This window comes from Anser cygnoides, chromosome 2, assembly GCF_040182565.1.
Source record: "Anser cygnoides isolate HZ-2024a breed goose chromosome 2, Taihu_goose_T2T_genome, whole genome shotgun sequence".
Taxonomy (NCBI): Eukaryota; Metazoa; Chordata; class Aves; order Anseriformes; family Anatidae; genus Anser; species Anser cygnoides.
Genome location: NC_089874.1, coordinates 20,968,549 through 20,988,775, shown reverse-complemented (window position 1 = coordinate 20,988,775; position 20,227 = coordinate 20,968,549). Strand labels below are relative to the sequence as shown.

General features: G+C 36.8%; 1 protein-coding gene across 2 annotated transcripts in view; it reads left to right on the top strand.

Moving 5' to 3' along the window:
• MALRD1 (MAM and LDL receptor class A domain containing 1) overlaps positions 1 to 20,227 on the top strand; it is a 263,083-nt gene that overhangs the window by 229,780 nt on the left and 13,076 nt on the right. The gene's annotated exons all lie outside the window — the stretch shown is intronic.

Here is a 20,227-nt window from a genome sequence, read left to right as displayed (position 1 = left end):
GGTTTAAGGACCAGAGAACAGCTTTCTTCCACTGCATGGTTCCCACAAAATAAGCACATCTGCTGTAACTTTAAAAGTGTGGATCCAGTAATGTTTTTCTAATCACCACAGATATGGCACACAGGACATTTCCCCAGTTCTTGGCTCTCAATCTTCAGTGAAGTCACCACCCACAAAGTATTGTCTGTGCAAGTCAAACTTCTGGCAGCCTGCTCATGAGCAAAGGCTCAAGCCCAAACCATAAGAGATATGTCAGCAAACAGTTTAACTTCCTTTTTGCTTTGTGGGTGACCAGAGCAACAGGAAGGCTGTTTTTATTGAATCCTCATGGAAAGTAAGTACTCAAAGCTTATTTTTTGAGGAAGAAATTAAAGAAGAGCTGGAACAGTGCTGCTTAGGGACAAGCTCTAAAACAGCATTAAACTCTCAGGAAGAAAAAACAATTCACCTCAAAGGTAAATAAACTCATTTAAGAGATCATTCATGAAAACACCATGTTCATGAACACTGTTAATCTCATGTTAATCCTTAACCTCTCAAGAAAAGACTGAGGATAATCTGAGATAATAGCAACATTTCAATGGTGAAATCAAAACCAAATAGTGTAGACCCTCAGTTTACTAAATTGAGTAGATCCTTCAGTTTGCACTGGTGTTCATACACATTCTATGATTTTTAAATTCCTACAACAAATTCAGTTTCAACTCTTGTCAGTGCATAGGTTTTCTATTTTTGGCTTTGTTCTGGAGCACTAAAAGAAGCTCATAGTAGTAAGTAATGCCACAGGAATAATTGGGCCAATTCTTCAGCTGATGTAAATGTTCGTACCTCCATCTGGAAGTGTAGAGTGAAAAAAACAGCCTGTAAGTTAGGGAGGATTTTGTTCAAGTTCAAAAGGACTTACTTTGAAACAACGCCTTGTTTTTAATTGATTTACTGTTTTTGAAGAAAACCTGGCATTCATGTTTCCTTTTAATGTTGAACTTATTGCTAAACAGTCCTTGACAGATATAACGTTTTAGGTGCTGGTCTGTTGAACAAAGAAACCGTTAACTCATGGTATTGAGCTGTATAAGCTACTTAAAGATAAGATTTTATTTTGTATGTGGGGTTTATTGTTTGTTTGTTTTGATATGGGGTTTTTTGTTTGTTTGTTTGTTTGTTTTTTCATCTTGATTTGAAGTTTGTGACAAAACCCAGTCCTTCACGTACACATTATATGTTTGGATAACAGTTGCCATTTTTGAATATTCAAATAATATTTTTAATGTTTTTGATAGTGTCTCCCAATTTTAAAACTCCATGGTTTTCAAGACTCCTAACGTAGCTTATTTGATCTTATTCTTTGTTGTAGTCTTAATTTATTGATATTGAGTTTTCTTCAGATCCAACACGCAATATCTTTTTTCTAAAGTAATACCAGCCAAGTATCTATTAGTGAAACTGGTTGCACAGGTATTACTTTTCATTTGTATTTAGAACAACTTGTTATTTTGTTTTTGTTTTTTTTTTTACTTTGGTTTGCTTCCTCTCCTCCTAAGGTCCTCTGCAGAAGTATCCTACAAAATAGTCTTTTGATATTCACTGTCTGTCCAAAATATAAAATAATAGGAAATATATATATATTTTTTTTTTTTTTCATTGGAATTCCAAACCAAATCAAGCAAAGAGGCTCAGAAAATATTATAATCCGCAACCTGCTATGGGTGGACAGCACTATAACTCTTCCATTTTCAGAAATCCTATCTGCTCCAATGTTTGTGATTAGATCCCTATCTAATTGCTGACCTTCAAAGTAAATCTGTGAACATAAAAGTGGATTATAAGCATTCTTTTCTTTCCTTGATATATGATCAAAAGATCCTGAATTGAGTTCCTTGTTATAGAAATTACCCGGGACTTTAACTGCTTAAAGGAGAAAACCTGTATGTCCATAAAGTTTTACAAATATAATTATGAATCACACACTGAAAATTGGTGCACATCACAAAATATTGTTCCTTAAGTACAGCCACTTAAAATTCTTATTTATTATACGCAGTCAAGAAGCAAAATAATTACACATTTTTTATTTTAATCCATTCAGGAGTAGATTTCAGTTTGTGGCTTTCTATTCTGTCAAGGCATTTTAGAATTAATTAAAAGGCAGGGGAAGGCTGGTCATGTGTATGCTTGAGGTCTGAGTCAAAATTTGCTTTCTGATCCATTCCGAATAACTTTTACACTCAAATGGAAATAATTCACTGCCCTACAAGTCATTTAATTTAACCTTTCAACGGGTCAGCCTGAGCAGAGATCTGAATTCTCCCTACCTGTCTTGCTTAGTTAGGCTCAAGTAGGATGAGAAATCTGGAAAGAAAGGCATGGTCAGGCAGTGTAGGAGTGAAATCTCTCCTGTGGGGATATGTAGGAGTGTTTGAAAACTGGTGGAGCTCTGTGATCTGAAAAGATCACTTTTTAAGACCTTTAACTAAAAGATGGATATGTTTTGTTAGTAACTTAAATAGGGTGTAGGTGATAGAGATACAGGTGGATGGTCTGATGAGCTAAAAATTAAGTTGAAGATAGCACATTAATGATGATAAGGAGACAGACATGTAAATACTGGCAATATATTGTTTTCTTCCAGCCTGGTTAGTGTTGTACCCCGCTAAGAGCAAAGAGAAGAAAACCAACATTGTTTTTCCTTTTTATTTCCTCCGGGATGAGCCTGACTACAAGATTTTTCACTTTACTAAATTGCTGGGAAGACAGAGAGGGTTGGAAGGAAGAAAGGAAAGAAGGAAGGAAGGAAGCAGAGAAATCACCAGAAATTCTGGGCACTGACTATCCCTGCCACCGTGCACACTGGTAACTGCCTACGTTGAAAGCATAGTACATCACTGAAGCTTATGCCTGTGAGAGGTTTCAACTCTAGCCCAGGACTGCTCTCTGTGATTTATAGTAAATAACCTGTGAGCCATCCCTTAGTCTTGTCAGACTCAATGGTTTATGAGAAAAGGTATGTCTGAGACCATTATTGGGACATACCAGTATCTTAAGGAACATCGGACAGAGTTACAGGCAGAACAGAGAAATTCTACATTGTTAACCTTTTTATCTTAAACCCTAAGAAAACAAGGTTAATGTGACTGTACTGCTATGGCATTTGTCCACAATTCTTTGCACCTAAATGCATATTTAGACTGCAAGCCAATTTTAACCAATTGTGGTGGGGAAGATAGAGATATCAAAGATGTAATATCTTTACAACTTTCTGGGAAAAAAAATGTTTTACTATAGAAGCATATGACAACCTAATTTTTTACTCCTCTTTTTTCTCCAAAATAAGACAAAGTGACAGCATGAACTCAACAGATATATGTCCTCTTTGGCCTGCATATTTTGACCATCAAATCAACACACATTCATTTTGTGGTACCACACACACTCTTGTCCAACAGTATCAGTTTATGTGAGGGAGCTATAGGGTGAAGATGGAAGAAATCATGAGGATGTGACAAGAAAAGTGATGTTATTGTGAATCTGAATGGGCATAAACCCATAGGAAGCCAGGCATTATTAGATCCATTGTTAGCAAAACATCTTTTTATAAAAAGTGTTCATAATCAGCACTATATAGAATGTAATATTTCAAGATATTAAAAACTTCAATAAAGAGAGAATCTAGGGAATAAGGAAAAATGCACATTCTTAGCACTTATACTGCAATTTGTGGCTGGAGATTGCTTGAATCTTTAAAAAAAATAGTTTCAAAACTAATTTCCAACCATTGTCTCACAGAAATAGTCCATCAATCAAGACTTTTTCTTACGGCCTGCCCCCTTTTCAGAGGCAGAGGAACAGAGGCAGGCCCATTCCCAGTAGCTGAATATCTCCTCTTCTGCTTGTGCATGGGAAATGCCTACAGATGCAGCTGCTACCTGGGGCAGTGCTTTTTTTCCGAAATTTTGACCATATCGTCACACCCACAAGATGGGTACCTCAAAAGGAAGCTCTAGTTCTGTGGCTACCAACATTGCAATCTTGTATGACCTACCCGAAAGTCACACCCAGGGCAAGGAAAAAACATTTGCTTTTTTTGTTTTGTTTTGTTTTTAGCAATGTTGTGCTATATTTTTGGTCCCTTAAGATGTACTTGTAATATGCTCTGTCTTAAAAATGGATGTGCCCAGACCAAACACAAAAATGCTCTTAAACTAAAAGACAGCTTTTATTGGAATCTGAACCAGACACTATCTAAATAGAGAAAACTCAGTGTGAATAGGGCTGACAGAGTAGACATAAAAGGATTTACTCACTGCTGTCCCCTTGCCTATATGTCCTCATAGACATGACCTTGCTTCCCAGTTTTGTTGTGGTTAATTTCAACACTTTCTGAGAGGTTTTTCTCCTCTGGCCCTAGAGAAATTTCCCCTCAGCCCTAATTTCTTCCCTTCCTTTCCCTTTCCCTTTCCCTTTCCCTTTCCCTTTCCCTTTCCCTTTCCCTTTCCCTTTCCCTTTCCCTTTCCCTTTCCCTTTCCCTTTCCCTTTCCCTTTCCCTTTCCCTTTCCCTTTCCCTTTCCCTTTCCCTTTCCCTTTCCCTTTCCCCCTTTCCCTTTCCCTTTCCCTTTCCCTCCCCTCCCCTCCCCTTCTTCCTTTCTTCCTTTTTCTTCTCTTTTCAGTATTTTCTCAGTCTTTTCACGTGAGCTGTAGGCTGGCAGCTTAATGTGGTACCTCCTTATTCTGCTGAATCCCAGAGTTTTTCAGAGAAAAAATGATTATTTTTTTTTCTGTGAAAAACACTGAGGCTTAGTGGGATAAAACACTCAGAGAAAGAGCAAGTTACTGCCTCCCTCAACCAAAGGTTTCAAGGCTTTTAAAGGAAATCAGGCTGTTTAAAGTAAATTAAAGCTGAGAACAAATGTACAGTCTATCTGTGTGTTTACATTTGGAAAGAAACAGTCTGATATTCTTGAATATTCAATATGAAAAGCAAGCATTACAGCCTCTGTGATAAAATCACAAGGATGGCCAACATGTCAACATGAGTGACACTATTTTCATTATTTTGTGGATATATTTGGTGCCTATACCACATCTTCCGAGTCCAGATGTAACATCATCACCTTCAGTTCTGAAAATAAGTTTTGGCTGATATCTCAATACAACTAAGAAATCTGAAGGAGGAAGAAAAAGGGTACCATAGCCTTCTGATATCTAAAATTATGAGTATCAAGACAAGAAAAAGGACAGAAAAAGTGGGCAGGAAATGTTTAGATGACAAAAATGGCAACTCTGTAAAACAGGTCATCAAGTACATCATGAAAAGGAGAAAAAATGATATTCAAAAGAATTGCTAAGAGAAAATCTTTCTAGTAAGAAAAACTACACAAAAAACAGAAAACATCAATGTTTAATCTGTGTCAAAAGATGGAAAACTGTTACGCGTAAATACGTTCAGTCTACTTTTACATACTACATATGAGGTGGCTTACTCAGGTCATATTTAGGAACACATTTTCAAATATTTCATGCTTGGATATAGTATGAATTATTATATTACTATATTATAATTATATAATATTATACTATATTATAGTATGAATTATAGTATGAAATTATGAGTGTAAAAGAAGTGATTGATGTGCAGTAACATGATACATTTCTTGCTCTCATTCTTTGAAAAGTTTTGTGAAATTAAGATATCACTTCTTTCAGTTATTTGATGTGGAAGAATAAAGGCAAAGCCTTGTGCCAGCTTTGTAATAGTCTGTTTCAAGAGCAGAAAAAAAAAAAATCATCTGCCAGAACCATGCAGAAATATTTTATTATTTCAAATTGATGAAAAATTGCAATGTGCTTGCATTCAGAGGGAAAAAAAAAAAAAAATAAAGTGGGTTGATGAGGTCAGTTTTTCATCTGACTTCAGCTTATATAAGTCTTGGTCCTAAGCCTTACTCCACTAACACTATACCTTCACAAAATGAAATCTGTCCCTTACTAATATGGAATATTTGTCATGGCTCCCTGCCACCTTATCCCAACTGTTGACATAAGACAATCAGTAGAAAAACAGAACGTGGCAAGAATTCATTGACTTCACAGATGTTAGGATGCTACCTGCATCAGTTTAGACTGTTTACCGGCAATGCAGGTTAACTAGGTTTGGTTTTCATTCTGCCTGGTGGTACACATTAAAGGAGCATAAAGTCTGTTCTCAGTGCTACAAGTACAGTGATTCTTGCACAGCAGTATTAACATCAGGGGAGTAGTTCTGCATCGTTCATCTGTACTACATATTCCTTGGCTGCAATCAAGAAAGAGTTTATTGAATGAATAAACTAAATGCTGTTAGAAATTCTTCTATCGTTAGCAATAGCTCAGCATATATTATTAAAAATAATATGCACTAAAGACCATGGGAAGGATTTTGCTTTATCAAAGTGCCAAGTATAACATTGGAATAAGCTGTTCAGTCCTTTATTGAATTCAAGCAAATGAGCCAGATTTTGATCTATTTTCCTCAGTAAAAGTTTCAAGAATGCACTTGGAGTTCACAATTTTCTTAACGTCAACTAATAAACTAGTATTCAGTGCTGAAGTTTGAAGATTTGAGCACTGATGACAGAAGAGATGATTTAGCTACTCATAATAACAATATTTTTTTCTGGTTTATGTTAAGTAAATTATCTCTGCTGTATGCCATGATAATAATCTCATTGCAAAGCTAAACACTGAATACCAGAATTGAAGTTTTTGGGAGTGAGGTGCCAGGGAGTTTATGGTCTTCCAATTAAATACTGTGTCTGAACAAGTATGCGTGAGGGTTTGAATTGAAAATGCATGGGAATCCTTAACTCCAGCCTCTCCTAAATTCTGAAGTCTTGACTCTGTAACCATAACAACGCTAAGAGAATGTGGAGCTGGGAGAAAGGTTATGATAAAATTATTTTTAATGCATCTAAAGTGTCTTAGGTTCTCATAAATTGTTTAAAGGTCATTTTTCTGAAGATTTCATAATTTTAACTTCTTAGCATGATGCTAGAGAGTGAATTCCCCATGCTTCTGTGGAATTCATTTTCATTATGAGTCCCAACATGATTTTTTTTTTGCATGGATCACATTGGCACATGTTAAATTTAATGCTGGACTTAAGCCTTTTCCGAGGAATGATTCAAATGGAGTTTAAACCAATGGCTGTGTATTACATGGATGGTAAGCAAAGCAAAACTTCTTTGGCTTTTTGGTTTTGTTTTCTTATAGGCATACATTTAAAATATAGGAAAAAAAATAAAGAAAATATCAGTATGTGTTGATATAATCTTAGCCTGTGCTTGTGCACCACATTTGTACAGTGTTGAGAAGCAGAAGCATCAGATTTTATTGTATAGTGGTGTCTCCCATGTAAGCAGATAAATTTATGACTGTCTGGGAATGACAAAATGATTTATAATCTCTAATATGTACTACAATCCACCTGCCATGAGCAATGTCCTGTGTTGGCAGGCTGTGGTTAAAACAGACCATTTCAGCTGATAAAAAGAGTACACCAATGCTGGAAGGGAGGTGAGAGAGAAGGAAAGAAAACAATTTTATATTTTTATTATTATTATTGCATCATATATGTGGTTTAATACAGACAAAAACATTCATTGTTCAAGGTTTTAAAATAACTATTTTATTACACCAGGGAATTACAGATTCATCCATATGAAAGCTATTCAGAGGGTAAACATCAGTGAAAAACAGATATGTGAACTTACTTTGTAGTAAATATCTATTATTTCTTTCCCAACTAAATGCAGGTAATAAACTAGACACTATGTAGTAGAGTTGCAGTTTGATAAAAGACAATAAGAATAAAAAATAAAAAAAAAAAATAGAAAAAGCAGGAAAGGAAAGGTCACTAAGGAAAAAATCTACCCACTGTAAATATATTCAGATTCTTATTAGGCTTTCTAATGATACTTAACTCCATCTCTTCTATCAACAGAACTCTTATTTAAGCAAAAAGTTTTTGTGTTTTTTTTTCTTTGAAATCTAATAGGCCTATCTTAAAATTAGTTGTCTGTTCTATACTTCATTGCATTATCTCCTTTATAGTTTTTCTAATTTTACCTAAATGTGAAATCAGTGCCATTTCTGAAAGCAAATGGATTTGCTACCAGCTGTCAATACAGCTGCATGGTCAGACTTTTCTGTTAGGTCTTTTCTTAATCTTTGTTCAGTCCTCTAGAAATTGCAGCCCTGGGCTATATCGAAGACAAACATGCAAAAAGTGGATTTTTTTTTTTTTTTGAGATTTCTGTTTTTCTGTCACCTTGTCCTTGCTCTCTCTCCCTCTTATCCTCTCCCTCTTCTTGGAATATACTTCAAGAGCATATCAAGCATCAGTTCCAAACCCATGTTCCACGAGTAGCAAAAGGGAGGGAGGAGGGAAAGAATAAAAGATGAACAAAGGAACACAAGAGGGGCAACAAAAGAAAGGCAGAAAATTAGACCAAAAAAAAGTAAGAAAAAAAAAAAAAGTGAAGTGAGAATTGAAAACAAGATGGACAGCCAGACTGGCATAAAGCACTGGTTCTTTACTGTAAGCTGGTACTTTGCTGCAGCAGTTCAGACACCTCTGTACTGACATAGACTTCTTGAGTAGATTTACTTCATATTGTACTTAACTTTTTTTTTTTTTTTTTTTTTAAATTCAATCTCCTAGTTCCATATTAGAGCAAGAAAAAATTGTGATATGCCCCTTTTTACTGGTGAAATGTCTCTGTGCTAGCTCTGTGCTAGGAGATGGTGGAGTCACTGTCCCTGGGGGTGTTTAAGGAAAGGTTGAATGCTATGCTTGGTGCTTAGAGACATGGTCTAGTGGGTGATATTGGTGGTAGGGGGGTGGTGGGACCAGATGATCTTGGAGGTCTTTTCCAGCCTTAATGATTCCATGATTCTATGATTCTATATCATTTGATGTACCTGTACCAAAGTTTCCTCAGCTAACACGGTGCCAGCCCTGCATTCCCAGCCTTTTAAATCTATTTCACAGAGTGACTGTGTTTCAGTGTTTTACCCTTACTAAAAATAGCAAGTTTTTTTTTTTTATAGGCAAGGTTATTTATTCTGATTACCATTTTTCACAAAGCACAGCTCCAGACTCAAATGGAGTGGACTGATACTCACTTAGTATCAATTTGAACTCTGATCTCCCTTGGTCAGTGATCAATGTACCTACAACACTGCTTCAAGCTATTTGTTTCCTATTGTGTCAGTGTCTCATGTTAGCATCAGTTAGAATTAATATGCTTTCTGATGGTTTGACCTTTGAAAAAAGTTGGGTTGAAATATTACTTTTGTCCTAGAGAAAGTTCTATTGAAAAATCACATAAAACAAGCAAAAAAATGCTTTTGTAGTTGGTTGTTTTTGTTGTCTTCTGTTGTTGTTTTGTTTGTTTTCTGGAAGAAATTCGAAGGGTTTTATTTTGTTTAATGGCTAGAGAAATGGATAGTCATTTCTCTGTTGAATCTAGCACCAAATGCTTTCTTAACTGCCAGGAGTAGCTTTATATTTTGTCTCACTGGGGCTTTTAACCATCAGTGTTATTTCATTATAATAGAAACTCTGTAACCAGAAAACTATTGTCTAAGGTGAGAAAAGATAGCATTAAAATGAGCATAAATATTTGAAATGGTGAATTTCAGGTCTGACCATCTGCTGTGAGTGCGTAACTATGCTTCATTGCTGTAGCTGAAGGAATCTGTGCCATTAGAAAGAGTACATGCTACATACCACCCCTCAATGAATTCTGGGGACTGTTTAATTGAAGAGTAAAGCCACAAAAGGAAATGACACAGTAAATAATTTGCATATAGGTCTTTATTTCCTTTTGATAAAATACACTGAAAAAAATGGATCATGTACAAGACTATCATACTATCAATCTAATTATGAGCAGAATAATTTCAAAATCTGCATTTGCTCTGAGGTTTTTAGATAGTAGCCAGACAAGAAAGCTAACAGGAAATCATGCAGCTTTCAGGCACTGGTGGCATTTCTTTAAAAATTAAATTCAAACTCTCTGTGAAATATAAGTTTTTTTCATGTGACTGCTAATTTCAGTGAAGAAATATTTGCTCTAAACTTTCCAATCATTGCTATTTAAAACGATTGAAGCTGGAGATAGTATTTACCTTTCCATCTTTAATAAATGCTTTGCCTGGACCTAACAGGAGGTCATTCACAAGCTGTCTGTGATACAAAGCTCACCTTCGTGCTCCTACATCAGACCTTGTATAATTTTCATTTAAACAGTTAACAGCAAGTAGATATACTAACCGAGTCCTTCCTTCTAACAGGTACTGTTCTTATTCTATGTAGGCTGTAATTAAAACTTCTCATTGTGACTGTAAAAGCAGTGAGTAATCAGTGTATCACACTTGGGACCTGGGAGTACCTGAGATGACAGCATACCCTGGGAGTGTTTTTAAAAAAAAAGAGAGAGACAAATGTAGAAAATGATGATGCCTATATAAGAATTTTCTTCTAATTTACCATCAGTTAGAACTTAAAGCTCTGCAGTCTCTAAAGAGTTTCATTCTCTGTTTTAAGGATCTGTCTCCAGTACATAGTGTTAAGTTCTTGGCTTCTAAGACTTATTATGGCAAGGACTCCCCCAGGTCAGTTATGCACTATGTGACAAATAGCTTCTTTATTATTAGTTTAAGATGTATTTCCTTTCATTTTGATTGAATGCTCTAGAGGATAGACAGCAACAAGCAATTTTTCTTCCATTTACCATATATCATTTTGTTTACCTTTAGCATATCTACTCCCACTCATCTTCTGTATAAATTACAACTGATCTTTTCAGTCTCTGCCATATGATTTTAATCACTGTAATCTCTAATATTTTCTATCATAGTTTTTTATGCATAGTATGTTTTTATGATACAAATTGAGCACTTACTTTCATTGAATAATCTATGAGGATTCCCAGGTCTTTTCTCAGAGTGCTTACATTTGATTTAGAATCTGCTTATACCCCATATTATTCTGCCTCATGTTAATTCTTCTGTACTTGTCAGCTATGAATTTGGCAGTTTTCAGAATAAAAGCATATATCTGGGTCAGCAAATCCAGGCCTTTGTTACCACACACAATCTCATCATATAATTTTACTTGGAAATTTAGCTAGATTCATTTTATGACCAATTATGGGGAATTCCTGGCTTGAATATTCCTCTCTGCTATGCTGTTTTACTGTGAATTTCCAACACCTGAGGTTCTTTCATGTACATGGCACCAGGTGCAGAGAATACCAGCTAGATGGCTGACTCTTCTGAAGCAATGTGCTATGGGAAATGAAGGACAGATAAAAGCCTTTCTCTTCTGCTTGGATACTTTCTCATAATTTTTTCATAAATTTATTCATAGCCAGTTTATACCCAATTGTGTGTGCCAGTATCCTTCATTAACATGAATACCTCTGTTGTTTATCGAAAGTCTTTGTAGAGAAAAGCCATATGCCTTTTGGCTCTTCTTCCAGTAGACTAAACAAGCTGAACTCTTTTGGAATCCTCTTGAAAGAAAGACTTTCTGTTTGTCTGCTCTGTTTAGTAGTCCTATGAATTCATCTTTCTGAACAAGAGTGACTAGAACTGCACACAGTGTTTCAGAGAATGTCCAGTTCTTTCCCAGTGGGTTACTGTGCCCTTATCTACATGTTACACGTTTTTATTTTGTTTTCAGTTTTATCCCCACTCCCCTCCACCCCCCCTCCACCCCCCAAGGTTGCACTGTATTGATAACTCATAGTACTCTGGTAATATATCTAAATTTTACTTCCTCTGCCATCTCCACCCAGTGGTTCAATGGTTGTAGGAAGCAGCACACGAAAGTTTGTACAAAGGTGTATCTTTTTGTTATTCATAGAATCATAGAATGAAGGATGTTAATGCCATGGGCAGGGACACCTCCCACCAGACCAGGTTGCTCAAAGCCCCATCCAGCCTGGCCTTGAACACCTCCAGGGATGGGGCATCCACAGCTTCTCTGGGCAGCCTGTATCAATGCCTCACCACCCTCAGAGTAAAGAATTTCTCTCCAATATCTAATCTAAATCTACCCTCTTTTAGTTTAAAATCATTACCCCTTGTCCTATCCCTACACCCCCTGACAAAGAGTCCCTCCCCAGCTTTCCTGTAGGCCCCCTTTAGGTCCTGGAAGGCTGCTATAAAGTCTCCCCAGAGCCTTCTCTTCTCCAGACTGAACAACCCCAACGCCCTCAACCTGTCTTCATAGGAGCGCTGCTCCAGCCCTCTGATCATCCTTGTGGCCCTCCTCTGGACTCAATCTAGGAGGTCCATGCCCTTCTTGTGCTGGGGGCCTCAGAGCTGAATGCAGCCCTCCAAGTTCGGTCTCACAAGAGCAGAGCAGAGAGGCAGAAACAACTCCCCTGCCCTGATGGCCAGGCTGCTTTTGATGCAGCTCAGGAAACAGTTGGTTTTCTGGGCTGCAAGCGCACATTGCTGGCCCATGCTGAGCTTGTCATCCACCAACACCCCCAGATCTTTCTCCTCAGGACTGCTCTCAACTCACTTTCCACCCAGCCTGTATTTGTGTTCAGGATTGCCCCAGCCCAGGTGCAGGACCTTGCATCAACTTGGCCTTGTTGAACCTCATGAGGTTTGCACAGGCCCACCTCTCAAGCCTGTCCAGGCCCCTCCAGATGGCATCCCTTCCCTCAGCTTGTCAACCATACCACGCAGCTTGGTGTCATTGGCAAACTTGCTGAGGACACACTTGATTTCACTGTCCATGTCACTGACAAAGATGTTAAACAGTGCCGGTCCTCATACTGACCTTTGAGGAACACCACTCATTACTGATCTCCACTTGGTCATTGCTGTTGACCACAACTCTTTTAGTGTGACCATCCAGCCAATTCCTTACTTACCGAGTGATCCATCCATCAAATCCATGTCTCTCCAATCTAGAGACAAGGATATCATGAGGAACAGTGTCAAAATCCATCTCCGGATCTCAGGGATTGTTTGGTTGCCTCTCTAGCTGTGGTGTTTGAATGCTTGATTTGAAGCTCTTGACGTTCAAGGTTATCATCCACTTCACGCATCTTTTCCAAGAGTTTTCTCCTTGTCCCACATGTCCTGTGATTTTAACCACAGAGGTAGTCATGTGTCTCCTTGTTCCAGCTACAGTGAGCTGGCGAAAGTATTCATCATAAGTATGATATCTTCTGAGGCTATTCCTGCAATTTTTGCTGTTGGAATATTGTATATTTTGGATCAGCATTAAAGACTAATGAAAGAATATGATTGTTTTTTATTTCTTTGAGTACATTGTTAATAACAGACCGTATAAGTGGATAACTACCTTTCTGAGGTAGCGTTTACTTTTTCCTACAGTGGAATGAAGAATTGCTGTTTTCATCATACTCATAAACATCCAGTGAAGCTTATTTTGCATAATACTGACTGTAAAGACTAGTGAACAGAGAAGCTTCTTCTGCACTGATATAACAGAGGGACATAAAGTCTGTTTTCTGCAGAGAACTCTTTTTTTTTTTTCTTTTTTTCCCCTGTATCTTCTGTCACTTGTCCTGGAGCAGGTTGTACTCCAATAGGGATGGCACTGCTCCTGAATAATGTCAATGCTCATATATGTAATGATCCCCATGTTATGTATTATGCACATAGCAATGGCAAATCTGGGTTCACACAGAAGACACAGGCTTGATGCTTTGTAGCAGATTTATAAGTAAAAACAGTCTCTAGAGAATACTCCTAAAATAAGGAGTCATGCTACTTATTTTAATGCAGTCAAAAATATAAATATATTAATCTACATTTTACTGCCTTAATTTAAATACTGCTAATACCATGCATTAAATGGTTAGCTGACTAACTGTTGGTCACTCTGAATATACACATAACGTAGCAGAGTAGGTTTTTTCTATGGCAAATGTTTCAGTTAAAAATAAATAAAACAGATGTGTCTTGAAAGAGAGAAAAATTGTTTTTTGGCCAAGAGTTATTGATGGGAATGATGGAGAGACTTCTGGCAAGTAGAAATCGTTAATTCTGCATTTCCCATTCATTAACTGTTTTCTGTCAGTAACTGAGTGAGCTATGTTACTGACACTTGTAGACAAAAATAGAAACTAGTATTGTTTTTACATTTATCACATGCTAAGTTTATCTCACTCCAATCTACTTGTGAAATCTCTGTGGACAGAAGCAGATTTGGTCACTGTTGTTTGTCTAGCAGGTACTTTTTTTCTGTTTTGTCTCCATGGCTTGTTGAGCAATTCCTTTTACACACGTGTGTAGATTTAAATAAATAGGTAGAAATAAAAATTCTGTAGGTATTTCCATGATCACAAATGATTAACTTTTCACGATATTTTTTGATGTTCAATCTGTGTATTAATGCAAACATTTAAAGGAGATTGCAATTAAATTATAAAATCTGAAGAAGTACAGAGAGAAGTGCAGAGGAGATGTATACTTAGTAATTAATGCAATTAATGCTTTGAATGCTGCTAGATTAACATCACCTATGATTTAATACTTTTTTACCTTTTATATCAAGTGCAACATAAAATATGAGGAGTCTTGAAAAAGGTGAAACCAATACAGTATGTTTGCAGAAGTTAACATATTAAAAAAATTAAAATACGGAACACCGTTGTCTACTAAACAACCTTAGTCATTGTAAAATATTAATAATTCCTGTTGTGGGGGAAAAAAAAAGCAAGCAAACAAACGAACAAATAGGCAAAAAAAAAAAAAGAAGAAAGAAAACAGATTTCAGCATTCAGTTTTTCACATGCTTCAAAGTCTTCTTTGAAAATACAGCTTGTTGGAACTTTCTCTTTCCAAGTTAACAAGGCACTGTGTTCATGCTTGCTGTTGGAGGTCATGGGCTTGGTTGCCTCCTGCCAAGATTTCCTCCTGTCATTCACCACTATTCAAGACCCATGTGTAATACTGATGCATTAGAGCAGTAGAATTTTTTATCTTTCTCACACTGAAGGAAATAATTGCACAAGTAAGGGATCAGATGTCAGTAGGAAAATAAGCAATCAAATACACGTCTGCATTTATTTTGAATTTTGCATATACTATCTATAATACAGCATAAAGTTTGATATTCTGAAATGCAGCACTATGTCAGCCAGACATGTTCTTGTAAATTAATCTTGTCCTGAATGAACATCAAAAACAACAAAAAATGAGTCCGTTTTTCATTTTTTGAGTGAAATGAGGCATAACCCCAGGCACAGGATGCAGCAACATGAACAATGTTAAAGTTCATTCCTCTGCATCACCAATATCTGTATTAGGAAATGATGAGCTGGAACTTCTACAAGAAAACTTGGAGGGTTAACATTCTCTCCTGCAGGGTCACTTTCCTGTAAGAACTTGCTAATAGCAGAAGACATTTTGTCAGGCAGGATAGCTTAGGATGTGCACTGAGATGGAAGGATTCAAATGCTATTTCGTCTGTCTTTCTCTCCTGGCCTTCCTGTTTCAACTGTGAGGAGCTTCCTGTCTGAATGGATTGCAATGGCTATTTCAGATAAGCTTAAGACTTATGTAAAATATGTTGTTGCTAATTAGTCAAGATGTAATTAGTCCAAGGAAAATAATTGTACACAAATGATATAAAGTTTCAGCTTCACGGCTCAAACAGTGAACTCAGGTCCTTTTCAGAGTTGCCTGTCTTTAAAATAGCAGAAAATAATTATTAAGGAACCTCTTCAAAATTCCCATTACCCTGCTAATGAAAATTTAACGCATTGCCCAGAAGATACGGTTGATCTGTGCTCTGTAAGGTCCTTCCACCACATCATCATCCACGTACTCCCAGCTGCTCCCGTCAAACAGGAAGCTAATGGTGACTTTGAAGAAGCAACTTCTCTGCCTCCCAACAGTAAAAGTAAAAAGAAAGTAAAGCACTGTAAATACAGTCCTCGCACAGCAGTGAGTAGGTAATTAAGAGTGTTCTCTTCCATTAACTACACTTCAAGTGATCCATCTCTTGGGTGTGTGCCACAGGCTGCTATGACCTACCTGGAGCTGTTAAAGTAATTAAAGTTCACTTCAGGATTTCATATGCCAACCACAGCACAGCAGAAAGTTGAAGTTAGACTTAATGTCATATACAGCTGCCTACTATTATTACTGTTATTCACTAATGCAGCTTTGCAGTACCAGCCAAAGACCAAGTCTGGTGGTTGAGACGGTATTGTTCTGAACGCAAAAGCATAGGAGAATATGTTCTGTGCCCTCAGTAGAAATATCTAAGGGGAACCTCCTCCTTGAAGTAATACCATGTCTGGTTTGGAACTTGCCTTTCCCATTTTTTTTCCTGATATTTCTATTTGATTCCTTGCTGAAAAGGATGGCCTGCAATGGCTTCTGGATTTTGTTTTGAGTACATATAAATTCATGTCATCCTTGTGGAACTCTCTGGGGCCTCAGAGCAGGTGGGCTTGGCTAAATAAAGGTTCTTTCATCTTTACATATAAGTTCGATGATTCACTGATGTTGCATTTTTATCGCTACAGTAAAATAGAATGTTATTATTGCTTCTCTTACTAATATTAATACTAATGTTATTGTGTCTGCAGCTGTTTGACAACTCAGCAACACTGTGAAATGCTGTCAGGCATTCAGGACAAGTTCATCAAATGTTGCTTCTCCTCTCCTCTCCCTCTCTCATGTTCAGCTCAGCCAGATGTTAATCTAGCAGCTGCTAATGTTATGCAACTATTGTGTAGCAGAGATGATACACAGAGAATAAAATTATATATATGGTGGTATATCATCTGAAGACCTGTAAAATACTCTCATTGCTCTGGATTTCTTATCTAAATCTCCTGTTATCCTGTGTAAGGTAAAATCTATAGTATTTATTCGTTTTGCAGTGAAATAACTGTAGTAACTTGTTTAGAATTATTTGTATTTTATTTTAAATTCAAGATCTAGAACTGTTATATCCTCTAATCTGAGTTATCAGCAGATTCTGGTGCCACTGAAAGTTTCATTCTATTTTCTCCCCTCAAGTTAGTGAGTAATAGTTCTGCCACAGTCATAGCACTGTAGTCAGCTATAGTTTCTACAGAGTAAGATAACCATAAAAGGATAAAAATCTTGTAAAACATCTATAAAAAAATCTTGTTTGGGATATTTAATGCAAGTTCTCCCTGCTCTGTGCACAGAAATGCTTCGTTTCAGCAGAAGCCTCATGCAGCATCTGTATCAGCTGAGACCCAACGATGTTAATGAACAGGTTTTGTTTTGTTTTGTTTTGTTTTGTTTTGTTTTGTTTTTCCCCAGCTTTACTGACAGCTGTAGGCTTCTCAGCAAGCTGTAACTCTATATTTCTCTTGTTTCTTACTTGAGAAGATGTTTGCAAGTTATGAATGAACAGCCAATTCTTAGAAAGAGTTGAATGGCTTTTCAAATTATAACTTGGATTTTTCTGATAATTTTATATTTTACCTCACTGGTGGGGATGATTGCTAATTTCCCCTTCCAAGGATGAAAATGAACAAATAAATATATGCATGAAGCTACAAGTGGAAAATCTTCACCAACCTATACACTCATTTTTTCAGGGTTTTTGTTCCTTAGCAATCCTTTTCCATCCTGTTTTTTGATAATTAGCTATATTGGCCTTACTACCTTCATTTTTTTCTTTGTCTTCTACCTCCTAGAAATACTTACCGTGCTTCGTGCCTCACAATATTTTTCCCTACCAATTTGTTTTTGAACTTGTCCAAATTACTTACCAAGTTTTAGAATACTATTCTTACCCCAACTTAATCCATTTTTGACCTTTTTTTTTTGAATGCATATATTGTTAGAGGACATTTGCTGTAACAACCTAGTTTCACACAGTAGAAAGTCATTTCACTGGCCAAAATTACACACTGATAGTCAGAAATCAGTTACCTAGTTGGTATGTGCCATGAAACATAAAATCATTCTGTTAGGATTGAGGGATTTGGAGGGGAATAAGTAGCCAACATAAGTTAGTTGGTAGTTGATTTTAAAAGACGTTTAAATGTATAAGATAAATTTCCTGTAAAACTAAAAGGTGTTTGACATTTATTCATTATTCAAATACAGATGGCATGAATAAATAGAAATATTTCATCATTAAATGGGAACATAATAGCACATGAAGATATAGTTAGTTATTACTAGGTAGTAGAATTTCACCGTACTCTTACCAGTATAAACACTTTATCAGAACCATGTCTTTGCAGCTCTGAGGTGTGTCATGCCCCGGTGGCTGCAGTGCAGCAGATGTCACTTCTTTTGCCATATCTGAGTAGTGCTTGTGCACAGCTGCAAATCTGTTTTCTCTTTCTTTCTTCTACAGTCAAGTAAGTTCTGCAGTGACAAGAAAGAGGGCAATTTTGGTTAAAAGCATATCTAGCTCAGCAGAAAATCTGGCAAATGGGAAGAAAGGAAATTATACAATCGAGAGCAATCAGAAAATGATTTTGATGGGTGATTACCATCAGATTGCAATGTTTCTACATGGATCCACAGGGCTTGGTATGAGCCCAAGAGCAATTTCACATTTGTATAAAATCATCAGTCTGCATAAAAGAACAGCTTATGGATGACATGATTTTTTCGTAGTATCCTGAAGAAGAAGGAGGACTAAAGGGACCAGGTATTTTCAGTCACTGAGTACAATGGGTCTCCAGCAGCTGAAATTGTTCCACTTTTCCTTTAAAATGAATGTCAGAAGATACTACTGGCTCCAGTCTCTAATGCTAGGCTTCATTAGTATACCAGTTACTAACCTTGAACAAAGTAACTCCTTAACCAGAGAAAACTCAGGTCTGTGGTAGAAGATGGATTAAACAAATCTTTGCTATCTGTGTCTGAGTAGGGCTGGTACTTTCCACACAGCATGGCCCCATAAGTCACAACAAATTCCACATCAGTTTCTTTTGGTCTTTGGTGAAGTCATCTTCCTCTAGTCATCCCTGAGACTAGGATATAAATCTGTGTTCTGACACAGCCTGATCCTTTCAGGATTCTCCAAATTTTCAGTGAGGCTTCAGACAGATGCTTCCTGCTCCTATAATGCTAACTGGCCTCTCCCTACATCCATCTGAACACACTCTGTTGTTTTCCAGGAGAATGAAATACTCCCCTCTCTCCAGAATGCCTCAGTTAACTCAGAGTGCAGCTGCTAGGATACAGCACATAGGCAATACCGTGTACTAACCCATGACAAACAGCTCAGCATTCTTTCTCATGTGTTCGGATAAAACAACATTAATTTAAAGATTGAATCGTGTATAGAAGAAATTTCATATTATACATATAAGGGTAGGAGAGCAAATCACAATTATAAAGTAAAATCACATCATAAAAATTGGTGACTATGAAAAAAATGTTGATATTACAGTGAGAAAGCTGCTCAATGTAAAATTCCCCCAAATTAATTGCTTGTGAAAGCGTAAAAAGAAGACATGAGAAGTGAAATTATTTTCCTATTCATGCAACATCAGTAGGACTGAAACTGGATTACTGCTGTCACTTCTTTCTTAAAAAAAAAAAAAAATAATAATTTTAAAAAAAAGAGAAATTTTGGAGATCTTAAACCACCAGTCACTCAGATAACTGAAAAGCTGATAGAAGTTAACCCAGTGAGACAGTCACAGTGGGATTCAGATCATTAAATGTGATGCCTGAAATGTAGTTGTCAATACACTGCTATACCTCTACAGTGTAAAGAACCTCTACCTTTACAGTATAAAGTACCCTTCACACTAATCTTGATTTGGGGTGTGTATGCATAGGTACCTACTGCAATTTGTGATTCCTTGGAGTACCCAGGAGAACTGTGTGGAGCAATCTAAATGGCCATATCTCACCAGAGGCAGCTGAGACCTGGGTCTCCAAGTTCTCTTTACCCTGATGGTGAAGGACAAAATAAAAGCTACTAGCCCAAAGCTAAAACAAATAAAGAGAGAAATGTTACACACTTGGGCACTGTAATTAACTGTTATGCAACAACTGCAAAGCTTGTGTCAGTTTGTATTTTGGTTCCTTCAAATTAAGATTGCATTTGAATTAAACAGCGAATTTACTATAATTCGACATGGTTACAGTTGTTAGTTCAAATTGAGTATTTAGGTTTTGAAGAGACATTTGTTGAAGGGATATCATTTTTACAATAAAATAGAAAAAAAAA